This window comes from Stenella coeruleoalba (assembly GCF_951394435.1).
Source record: "Stenella coeruleoalba genome assembly, contig: scaffold_65, whole genome shotgun sequence".
Classification (NCBI taxonomy): domain Eukaryota; kingdom Metazoa; phylum Chordata; class Mammalia; order Artiodactyla; family Delphinidae; genus Stenella; species Stenella coeruleoalba.
The window spans coordinates 1,491,104-1,503,923 of record NW_027645998.1 but is presented as its reverse complement, the minus strand read 5'-3'; the positions used below and the strand labels follow the sequence as shown (position 1 = coordinate 1,503,923).

Genomic DNA, 12,820 nt, shown 5'->3' with positions numbered 1-12,820 from the left:
CATGGAGAACTGGGAGCCTTGTTATGCTGATGGGCGGGATGTAATTTGCCAACCACCACTCGGGAGAAGTGTATGGTGTTTCCTGAAACATCTAAAAAACAAAGCAACAGAACCTAGGGCACTTCCACTTATGGTCCTATAGCTTAGGGAAATTAAAATGAAAAAGACACAGCCACCCCAAAGTTTGGAACGGCTCTGTTTACAAGAACCTCGTTTACAGTACAAGTTCAACATCGCAGAAAGTGAAAAATGGATAAAGAAGTTGTGGTATTTACTTACAAAGCAATATCACTCAGCAATGAAATCTGTGTCATCAGGCCCTTAGCAGCACAATGAGTGGATTCAGGTATGATGATTCTAACTGAAATAAGTCACACAGAAAAAGGAACATCATAAGATATCACTAATACACGGAATGTAAACTTGGCTACACAGGAACTGCATTCCAAAACAGAACAGGGTCTCAAATTTAGAAAACCAACTTATGCTTGCTTAAGGGGAAAGGTGAGTTGGGGTGCTGCATAAAACCAGAGATTGAAATGAGCACAGATAAAGTTCCTTAAGCCAAATATGGAATAGACAAGAGCTACTCCTTGCTCAACGAAATGGACTCAAAACCCCATATTAAACGCCTAAGAATGTACCTGACTAGTAAGTATCTTAAAACCTATGGATTGCTATGTCTCCAAAAGAGAATCAAGCGTGTGTACAGGGGCATAAACGCAGCAGTGATAGGATTGGAGAGGTTCGGTGAGCAAATGAAGACCCTTTGAAGTCATATTGCATGGTACCCATTACACGGGTCTCAACTCTCCAGGTTTAAGGTATTCTTCCTTCAGCTAAAACATGCATGTGGAACCCAGAGTATGATCAACCATGTGAACGGGAGACGTGTTCAAATATGTCTCAGTTTTCCTCCCCTGGTACTCGGGTGCAACATTCCAGACACTTTACTAACACTCTCCCGACTTGGAGAGTCAGTCCCTTTAACCTCCTGTTTGGCCCAGTTTGCAATTTCTGCGGAAGATGAACAGGAATAGCGAGAACCAATGAGAGGCTAGCTGGAGGTGTCTGGACGGGCAAATTCAACTCTCATTTCCCACCAGGAAGAGGAATTAACCAAAGGCTCAGCATGCCGGGCCGGAACCAGATTAGGGCCTGAAGCCATCCTGCGGTGTTGCGGCCAGGTCACAAGAAAGCGAGTTGAAGAAAGGAGCTCAGGGGCACTGTAATTCACAAACCTGCAGAGTTATAAATGACAGCTATCGTCCAAAAATAGACTGAAGTAAGGCTGCCAAGAGGACTTGAAAGCGGGGCAGAATTGCAGGAAACCGATTTCAGGAGGTAGACTGGAATTGCATTGAAAGCATAGGAAAAGAGGCAGAACGTCCACAATGATGCACTTGGCCAAAAAGGGCGTATGCGTTTTTTCCTGAATATATTCAGGAAAAAACGCATACGCCCTTTTTGGCCAACCAAGCAAGCTTGCAAAGGAAATCTGCACTACAATGAAGTCTCACTTCCCCCCGGTCAAAAGGGCCATCTGAAAAAAGTGTAAAATCCAGAAAGGCAGGACAGGCCATGGAGAACTGGGAGCCTTGTTATGCTGATGGGCGGGATGTAATTTGCCAACCACCACTCGGGAGAAGTGTATGGTGTTTCCTGAAACATCTAAAAAACAAAGCAACAGAACCTAGGGCACTTCCACTTATGGTCCTATAGCTTAGGGAAATTAAAATGAAAAAGACACAGCCACCCCAAAGTTTGGAAGGGCTCTGTTTACAAGAACCTCGTTTACAGTACAAGTTCAACATCGCAGAAAGTGAAAAATGGATAAAGATGTTGTGGTATTTACTTACAAAGCAATATCACTCAGCAATGAAATCTGTGTCATCAGGCCCTTAGCAGCACAATGAGTGGATTCAGGTATGATGATTCTAACTGAAATAAGTCACACAGAAAAAGAAACATCATAAGATATCAGTAATACACGGAATGTAAACTTGGCTACACAGGAACTGCATTCCAAAACAGAACAGGGTCTCAAATTTAGAAAACCAACTTATGCTTGCTTAAGGGGAAAGGTGAGTTGGGGTGCTGCATAAAACCAGAGATTGAAATGAGCACAGATAAAGTTCCTTAAGCCAAATATGGAATAGACAAGAGCTACTCCTTGCTCAACGAAATGGACTCAAAACCCCATATTAAACGCCTAAGAATGTACCTGACTAGTAAGTATCTTAAAACCTATGGATTGCTATGTCTCCAAAAGAGAATCAAGCGTGTGTACAGGGGCATAAACGCAGCAGTGATAGGATTGGAGAGGTTCGGTGAGCAAATGAAGACCCTTTGAAGTCATATTGCATGGTACCCATTACACGGGTCTCAACTCTCCAGCTTTAAGGTATTCTTCCTTCAGCTAAAACATGCATGTGGAACCCAGAGTATGATCAACCATGTGAACGGGAGACGTGTTCAAATATGTCTCAGTTTTCCTCCCCTGGTACTCGGGTGCAACATTCCAGACGCTTTACTAACACTCTCCCGACTTGGAGAGTCAGTCCCTTTAACCTCCTGTTTGGCCCAGTTTGCAATTTCTGCGGAAGATGAACAGGAATAGCGAGAACCAATGAGAGGCTAGCTGGAGGTGTCTGGACGGGCAAATTCAACTCTCATTTCCCACCAGGAAGAGGAATTAACCAAAGGCTCAGCATGAAGGGCCGGAACCAGATTAGGGCCTGAAGCCATCCTGCGGTGTTGCGGCCAGGTCACAAGAAAGCGAGTTGAAGAAAGGAGCTCAGGGGCACTGTAATTCACAAACCTGCAGAGTTATAAATGACAGCTATCGTCCAAAAATAGACTGAAGTAAGGCTGCCAAGAGGACTTGAAAGCGGGGCAGAATTGCAGGAAACCGATTTCAGGAGGTAGACTGGAATTGCATTGAAAGCATAGGAAAAGAGGCAGAACGTCCACAATGATGCACTTGGCCAAAAAGGGCGTATGCGTTTTTTCCTGAATATATTCAGGAAAAAACGCATACGCCCTTTTTGGCCAACCAAGCAAGCTTGCAAAGGAAATCTGCACTACAATGAAGTCTCACTTCCCCCCGGTCAAAAGGGCCATCTGAAAAAAGGGGAAAATCCAGAAAGGCAGGACAGGCCATGGAGAACTGGGAGCCTTGTTATGCTGATGGGCAGGATGTAAATTGCCAAGAACCACTTGGGAGAAGTGTATGGTGTTTCCTGAAACAACTAAAAAACAAAGCAACAGAACCTAGGGCACTTCCACTTATGGTCCTATAGCTTAGGGAAATTAAAATGAAAAAGACACAGCCACCCCAATATTTGGAACGGCTCTGTTTACAAGAACCTCGTTTACAGTACAAGTTCAACATCGCAGAAAGTGAAAAATGGATAAAGAAGTTGTGGTATTTACTTACAAAGCAATATCACTCAGCAATGAAATCTCTGTCATCAGGCCCTTAGCAGCACAATGAGTGGATTCAGGTATGATGATTCTAACTGAAATAAGTCACACAGAAAAAGAAACATCATAAGATATCACTAATACACGGAATGTAAACTTGGCTACACAGGAACTGCATTCCAAAACAGAACAGGGTCTCAAATTTAGAAAACCAACTTATGCTTGCTTAAGGGGAAAGGTGAGTTGGGGTGCTGCATAAAACCAGAGATTGAAATGAGCACAGATAAAGTTCCTTAAGCCAAATATGGAATAGACAAGAGCTACTCCTTGCTCAACGAAATGGACTCAACACCCCATATTAAACGCCTAAGAATGTACCTGACAAGTAAGTATCTTAAAACCTATGGATTGCTATGTCTCCAAAAGAGAATCAAGCGTGTGTACAGGGGCATAAACGCAGCAGTGATAGGATTGGAGAGGTTCGGTGAGCAAATGAAGACCCTTTGAAGTCATATTGCATGGTACCCATTACACGGGTCTCAACTACCCAGGTTTAAGGTATTCTTCCTTCAGCTAAAACATGCATGTGGAACCTAGAGTATGATCAACCATGTGATCGGGAGACGTGTTCAAATATGTCTCAGTTTTCGTACCCTGGTACTCGGGTGCAACATTCCAGACGCTTTACTAACACTCTCCCGACTTGGAGAGTCAGTCCCTTTAACCTCCTGTTTGGCCCAGTTTGCAATTTCTGCGGAAGATGAACAGGAATAGCGAGAACCAATGAGAGACTAGCTGGAGGTGTCTGGACGGGCAAATTTAACTCTCATTTCCCACCAGGAAGAGGAATTAACCAAAGGCTCAGCGTGCCGTGCCAGAACCAGATTAGGGCCTGAAGCCATCCTGCGGTGTTGCGGCCAGCTCACAAGAAAGCGAGTTGAAGAAAGGAGCTCAGGGGCACTGTAATTCACAAACCTGCAGAGTTATAAATGACAGCTATCGTCCAAAAATAGACTGAAGTAAGGCTGCCAAGAGGACTTGAAAGCGGGGCAGAATTGCAGGAAACCGATTTCAGGAGGTAGACTGGAATTGCATTGAAAGCATAGGAAAAGAGGCAGAACGTCCACAATGATGCACTTGGCCAAAAAGGGCGTATGCGTTTTTTCCTGAATATATTCAGGAAAAAACGTATACGCCCTTTTTGGCCAACCAAGCAAGCTTGGGAAGGAAATCTGCACTACAATGAAGTCTCACTTCCCCCCGGTCAAAAGGGCCATCTGAAAAAAGTGTAAAATCCAGAAAGGCAGGACAGGCCATGGAGAACTGGGAGCCTTGTTATGCTGATGGGCGGGATGTAAATTGCCAACAGACACTTGGGAGAAGTGTATGGTGTTTCCTGAAACATCTAAAAAACAAAGCAACAGAGCCTAGGGCACTTCCACTTATGGTCCTATAGCTTAGGGAAATTAAAATCAAAATGACACAGCCACCCCAAAGTTTGGAACGGCTCTGTTTACAAGAACCTCGTTTACAGTACAAGTTCAACATCGCAGAAAGTGAAAAATGGATAAAGAACTTGTGGTACTTACGTACAATGCAGTATCACTCAGCAATGAAATCTATGTCATCAGGCCCGTAGCAGCATAATGAGTGGATTAAGGTACGATGATTCTAACTGAAATAAGTCACACAGAAAAAGAAACATCATAAGATATCAGTAATACACGGAATGTAAACTTGGCTACACAGGAACTGCATTCCAAAACAGAACAGGGTCTCAAATTTAGAAAACCAACTTATGCTTGCTTAAGGTGAAAGGTGAGTTGGGGTGCTGCATAAAACCAGAGATTGAAATGAGCACAGATAAAGTTCCTTAAGCCACATATGGAATAGACAAGAGCTACTCCTTGCTCAACGAAATGGACACAAAACCCCATATTAAACGCCTAAGAATGCACCTGACTAGTAAGTATCTTAAAACCTATGGATTGCTATGTCTCCGAAAGAGAATCAAGCATGTGTACAGCGGCATAAACGCAGCAGTGATAGGATTGGAGAGGTTCGTGAGCAAATGAAGACCCTTTGAAGTCATATTGCATGGTACCAATTCCACGGGTTTCAACTACCCAGGTTTAAGGTATTCTTCCTTCATCTAAAACATGCATGTGGAACCTAGAGTATGATCAACCATGTGATCGGGAGACGTGTTCAAATATGTCTCAGTTTTCCTCCCCTGGTACTCGGGTGCAACATTCCAGACGCTTTACTAACACTCTCCCCACTTGGAGAGTCAGCGCCTTTAACCTCCTGTTTGGCACAGTTTCCAATTTCTGCGGAAGATGAACAGGAATAGCGAGAACCAATGAGAGGCTAGCTGGAGATGTCTGGACGGGCAAATTTAACTCTCATTTCCTACCAGGAAGAGGAAATAACCAAAGGCTCAGCGTGCCGTACCGGAACCAGATTAGGGCCTGAAGCCATCCTGCGGTGTTGCGGCCAGCTCAAAAGAAAGCGAGTTGAAGAAAGGAGCTCAGGGGCACTGTAATTCACAAACCTGCAGAGTTATAAATGACAGCTATCGTCCAAAAATATACTGAAGTAAGGCTGCCAAGAGGACTTGAAAGCGGGGCAGAATTGCAGGAAACCGATTTCAGGAGGTAGACTGGAATTGCATTGAAAGCATAGGAAAAGAGGCAGAACGTCCACAATGATGCACTTGGCCAAAAAGGGCGTATGCGTTTTTTCCTGAATATATTCAGGAAAAAACGCATACGCCCTTTTTGGCCAACCAAGCAAGCTTGCAAAGGAAATCTGCACTACAATGAAGTCTCACTTCCCCCCGGTCAAAAGGGCCATCTGATAAAAGTGTAAAATCCAGAAAGGCAGGACAGGCCATGGAGAACTGGGAGCCTTGTTATGCTGATGGGCGGGATGTAAATTGCCAACAACCACTTGGGAGAAGTGTATGGTGTTTCCTGAAACATCTAAAAAACAAAGCAACAGAACCTAGGGCACTTCCACTTATGGTCCTATAGCTTAGGGAAATTAAAATCAAAAAGACACAGCCACCCCAAAGTTTGGAACGGCTCTGTTTACAAGAACCTCGTTTACAGTACAAGTTCAACATCGCAGAAAGTGAAAAATGGATAAAGAAGTTGTGGTACTTACGTACAATGCAGTATCACTCAGCAATGAAATCTATGTCATCAGGCCCGTAGCAGCATAATGAGTGGATTCAGGTACGATGATTCTAAATGAAATAAGTCACACAGAAAAAGAAACATCATAAGATATCACTAATACACGGAATGTAAACTTGGCTACACAGGAACTGCATTCCAAAACAGAACAGGGTCTCAAATTTAGAAAACCAACTTATGCTTGCTTAAGGTGAAAGGTGAGTTGGGGTGCTGCATAAAACCAGAGATTGAAATGAGCACAGATAAAGTTCCTTAAGCCAAATATGGAATAGACAAGAGCTACTCCTTGCTCAACGAAATGGACACAAAACCCCATATTAAACGCCTAAGAATGCACCTGACTAGTAAGTATCCTAAAACCTATGGATTGCTATGTCTCCGAAAGAGAATCAAGCATGTGTACAGGGGCATAAACGCAGCAGTGATAGGATTGGAGAGGTTCGTGAGCAAATGAAGACCCTTTGAAGTCATATTGCATGGTACCCATTCCACGGGTTTCAACTACCCAGGTTTAAGGTATTCTTCCTTCAGCTAAAACATGCATGTGGAACCTAGAGTATGATCAACCATGTGATCGGGAGACGTGTTCAAATATGTCTCAGTTTTCGTACCCTGGTACTCGGGTGCAACATTCCAGACGCTTTACTAACACTCTCCCCACTTGGAGAGTCAGTCCCTTTAACTTCCTGTTTGGCCCAGTTTGCAATTTCTGTGGAAGATGAACAGGAATAGCGAGAACCAATGAAAGACTAGCTGGAGGTGTCTGGATGGGCAAATATAACTCTCATTTCCCACCAGGAAGAGGAATTAACCAAAGGCTCAGCGTGCCGTGCCAGAACCAGTTTAGGGCCTGAAGACATCCTGCGGTGTTGCGGCCAGCTCACAAGAAAGCGAGTTGAAGAAAGGAGCTCAGGGGCACTGTAATTCACAAACCTGCAGCGTTATAAATGACAGCTATCGTCCAAAAATAGACTGAAGTAAGGCTGCCAAGAGGACTTGAAAGCGGGGCAGAATTGCAGGAAACCGATTTCAGGAGGTAGACTGGAATTGTATTGAAAGCATAGGAAAAGAGGCAGAACGTCCACAATGATGCACTTGGCCAAAAAGGGCGTATGCGTTTTTTCCTGAATATATTCAGGAAAAAACGCATACGCCCTTTTTGGCCAACCAAGCAAGCTTGTGAAGGAAATCTGCACTACAATGAAGTCTCACTTCCCCCCGGTCAAAAGGGCCATCTGAAAAAAGTGTAAAATCCAGAAAGGCAGGACAGGCCATGGAGAACTGGGAGCCTTGTTATGCTGATGGGCGGGATGTAAATTGCCAACAGACACTTGGGAGAAGTGTATGGTGTTTCCTGAAACATCTAAAAAACAAAGCAACAGAGCCTAGGGCACTTCCACTTATGGTCCTATAGCTTAGGGAAATTAAAATCAAAAAGACACAGCCACCCCAAAGTTTGGAACGGCTCTGTTTACAAGAACCTCGTTTACAGTACAAGTTCAACATCGCAGAAAGTGAAAAATGGATAAAGAAGTTGTGGTACTTACGTACAATGCAGTATCACTCAGCAATGAAATCTATGTCATCAGGCCCGTAGCAGCATAATGAGTGGATTCAGGTACGATGATTCTAACTGAAATAAGTCACACAGAAAAAGAAACATCATAAGATATCACTAATACACGGAATGTAAACTTGTCTACACAGGAACTGCATTCCAAAACAGAACAGGGTCTCAAATTTAGAAAACCAACTTATGCTTGCTTAAGGGGAAAGGTGAGTTGGGGTGCTGCATAAAACCAGAGATTGAAATGAGCACAGATAAAGTTCCTTAAGCCAAATATGGAATAGACAAGAGCTACTCCTTGCTCAACGAAATGGACACAAAACCCCATATTAAACACCTAAGAATGCACCTGACTAGTAAGTATCTTAAAACCTATGGATTGCTATGTCTCCGAAAGAGAATCAAGCATGTGTACAGGGGCATAAACGCAGCAGTGATAGGATTGGAGAGGTTCGTGAGCAAATGAAGACCCTTTGAAGTCATATTGCATGGTACCCATTCCACGGGTTTCAACTACCCAGGTTTAAGGTATTCTTCCTTCATCTAAAACATGCATGTGGAACCTAGAGTATGATCAACCATGTGATCGGGAGACGTGTTCAAATATGTCTCAGTTTTCGTACCCTGGTACTCGGGTGCAACATTCCAGACGCTTTACTAACACTCTCCCCACTTGGAGAGTCAGTCCCTTTAACTTCCTGTTTGGCCCAGTTTCCAATTTATGTGGAAGATGAACAGGAATAGCGAGAACCAATGAAAGACTAGCTGGAGGTGTCTGGATGGGCAAATATAACTCTCATTTCCCACCAGGAAGAGGAATTAACCAAAGGCTCAGCGTGCCGTGCCAGAACCAGATTAGGGCCTGAAGACATCCTGCGGTGTTGCGGCCAGGTCACAAGAAAGCGAGTTGAAGAAAGGAGCTCAGGGGCACTGTAATTCACAAACCTGCAGAGTTATAAATGACAGCTATCGTCCAAAAATATACTGAAGTAAGGCTGCCAAGAGGACTTGAAAGCGGGGCAGAATTGCAGGAAACCGATTTCAGGAGGTAGACTGGAATTGCATTGAAAGCATAGGAAAAGAGGCAGAACGTCCACAATGATGCACTTGGCCAAAAAGGGCGTATGCGTTTTTTCCTGAATATATTCAGGAAAAAACGCATACGCCCTTTTCGGCCAACCAAGCAAGCTTGCAAAGGAAATCTGCACTACAATGAAGTCTCACTTCCCCCCGGTCAAAAGGGCCATCTGAAAAAAGTGTAAAATCCAGAAAGGCAGGACAGGCCATGGAGAACTGGGAGCCTTGTTATGCTGATGGGCAGGATTTAAATTGCCAACAACCACTCGGGAGAAGTGTATGGTGTTTCCTGAAACATCTAAAAAACAAAGCAACAGAGCCTAGGGCACTTCCACTTATGGACCTATAGCTTAGGGAAATTAAAATCAAAAAGACACAGCCACCCCAAAGTTTGGAACGGCTCTGTTTACAAGAACCTCGTTTACAGTACAAGTTCAACATCACAGAAAGTGAAAAATGGATAAAGAAGTTGTGGTATTCACTTACAAAGCAATATCACTCAGCAATGAAATCTATGTCATCAGGCCCTTAGCAGCACAATGAGTGGATTCAGGTATGATGATTCTAACTGAAATAAGTCACACAGAAAAAGAAACATCATAAGATATCAGTAATACACGGAATGGAAACTTGGCTACACAGGAACTGAATTACAGAACAGAACAGGGTCTCAAATTTAGAAAACCAACTTATGCTTGCTTAAGGGGAAAGGTGAGTTGGGGTGCTGCATAAAACCAGAGATTGAAATGAGCACAGATAAAGTTCCTTAAGCCAAATATGGAATAGACAAAAGCTACTCCTTGCTCAACGAAACGGACTCAACACCGCATATTAAATGCCTAAGAATGTACCTGACTAGTAAGTATCTTAAAACCTATGGATTGCTATGTCTCCGAAGGAGAATCAAGCATGTGTACAGGGGCATAAACGCAGCAGTGATAGGATTGGAGAGGTTCGGTGAGCAAATGAAGACCCTTTGAAGTCATATTGCATGGTACCCATTACACGGGTTTCAACTACCCAGGTTTTAGGTATTCTTCCTCAGCTAAAACATGCATGTGTAACTTAGAGTATGATCAACCATGTGATCGGGAGACGTGTTCAAATATGTCTCAGTTTTCGTAGGCTGGTACTCGGGTGCAACATTCCAGACGCTTTACTAACACTCTCCCCACTTGGAGAGTCAGCACCTTTAACCTCCTGTTTGGCCCAGTTTGCAATTTCTGTGGAAGATGAACAGGAATAGCGAGAACCATTGAAAGACTAGCTGGAGGTGTCTGGATGGGCAAATTTAACTCTCATTTCCCACCAGGAAGAGGAATTAACCAAAGGCTCAGCATGCCATACCGGAACCATATTAGGGCCTGAAGACATCCTGCGGTGTTGCGGCCAGCTCACAAGAAAGCGAGTTGAAGAAAGGAGCTCAGGGGCACTGTAATTCACAAACCGAAGAGTTATAAATGACAGCTATCGTCCAAAAATAGACTGAAGTAAGGCTGCCAAGAGGACTTGAAAGCGGGGCAGAATTGCAGGAAACCGATTTCAGGAGGTAGACTGGAATTGCATTGAAAGCATAGGAAAAGAGGCAGAACGTCCACAGTGATGCACTTGGCCAAAAAGGGCGTATGCGTTTTTTCCTGAATATATTCAGGAAAAAACGCATACGCCCTTTTTGGCCAACCAAGCAAGCTTGCAAAGGAAATCTGCACTACAATGAAGTCTCACTTCCCCCCGGTCAAAAGGGCCATCTGAAAAAAGTGTAAAATCCAGAAAGGCAGGACAGGACATGGAGAACTGGGAGCCTTGTTATGCTGATGGGCGGGATGTAAATTGCCAACAGCCACTCCGGAGAAGTGTATGGTGTTTCCTGAAACATCTAAAAAACAAAGCAACAGAGCCTAGTGCACTTCCACTTATGGTCCTATAGCTTAGGGAAATTAAAATCAAAAAGACACAGCCACCCCAAAGTTTGGGACGCCTCTGTTTACAAGAACCTCGTTTACCGTACAAGTTCAATATCACAGAAAGTGAAAAATGGATAAAGAAGTTGTGGTACTCATGTACAAAGCAATATCACTCAGCAATGAAATCTATGTCACCAGGCCCGTAGCAGCATAATGAGTGTATTCGGGTATGGTGATTCTAACTGAAATAAGTCACACAGAAAAAGAAACATCAAAAAATATCACTAATACATGGAATTTAAACTTGGCTACAGAGGAACTGAATTACAAAACAGAACAGGGTCTCAAATTTAGAAAACCAACTTATGCTTGCTTAAGGGGAAAGGTGAGTTGGGGTGCTGCATAAAACCAGAGACTGAAATGAGCACAGATAAAGTTCCTTAAGCCAAATATGGAATAGACAAGAGCTACTCCTTGCTCAACGAAATGGACTCCACACCCCATATTAAACGCCTAAGAATATACCAGACTAGTAAGTATCTTAAAACCTATGGATTGCTATGTCTCCAAAAGAGAATCAAGCGTGTGTACAAGGGTCATTAACGCAGCAGTGATAGGATTGGAGAGATTCGGCGAGCAAATGAAGACCCTCTGAAGTCATATTGCACGGTACCCATTCCACGGGTCTTAACTCTCCAGGTTTAAGGTATTCTTCCTTCAGCTAAAACATGCATGTGGAACCCAAGTATGATCAACCATGTGAACGGGAGACGTGTTCAAATATGTCTCAGTTTTCCTCCCCTGGTACTCGCGTGCAACATTCCAGACTCTTTACTAACACTCTCCCCAATTGGAGAGTCAGCGCCTTTAACCTCCTGTTTGGCACAGTTTGCAATTTCTGTGGAAGATGAACAGGAATAGCGAGAACCAATGAGAGGCTAGCTGGAGGTGTCTGGACCGGCAAATTTAACTCTCATTTCCCACCAGGAAGAGGAAATAACCAAAGGCTCAGTGTGCCGTACCGGAACCAGATTAGGGCCTGAAGCCATCCTGCGGTGTTGCGGCCAGCTCAAAAGAAAGCGAGTTGAAGAAAGGAGCTCAGGGGCACTGTAATTCACAAACCTGCAGAGTTATAAATGACAGCTATCGTCCGAAAATAGACTGAAGTAAGGCTGCCAAGAGGACTTGAAAGCGGGGCAGAATTGCAGGAAACCGATTTCAGGAGGTAGACTGGAATTGCATTGAAAGCATAGGAAAAGAGGCAGAACGTCCACAATGATGCACTTGGCCAAAAAGGGCGTATGCGTTTTTTCCTGAATATATTCAGGAAAAAACGCATACGCCCTTTTTGGCCAACCAAGCAAGCTTGCAAAGGAAATCTGCACTACAATGAAGTCTCACTTCCCCCCGGTCAAAAGGGCTATCTGAAAAAAGTGTAAAATCCAGAAAGGCAACAGGCCATTGAGAACTGGGAGCCTTGTTATGCTGATGGGCGGGAGGTAAATTGCCAACAGACACTCGGGTGAAGTGTATGGTGTTTCCTGAAACATCTAAGAAACAAAGCAACAGAGCCTAGGGCACTTCCACTTATGGTCCTATAGCTTAGGGAAATTAATATCAAAAAGACACAGCAACCCCAAAATTTG

The 12,820-nt window shown here is 43.8% G+C and overlaps 1 long non-coding RNA gene across 3 annotated transcripts in view; it reads right to left on the bottom strand.

The window, feature by feature from the left end:
* LOC307181403 overlaps positions 1–12,820 on the bottom strand; it is a 165,385-nt gene that overhangs the window by 1,277 nt on the left and 151,288 nt on the right. For 2 of the 3 annotated variants that reach the window (XR_013826680.1, XR_013826681.1), the window contains one exon: positions 6,595–6,676. This is a non-coding gene — a long non-coding RNA (uncharacterized lncRNA). Of the gene's footprint in view, positions 1–5,052; positions 5,102–6,594; positions 6,677–12,820 lie in introns of those variants that run through there. The other variant, XR_013826682.1, reaches the window with a different exon arrangement.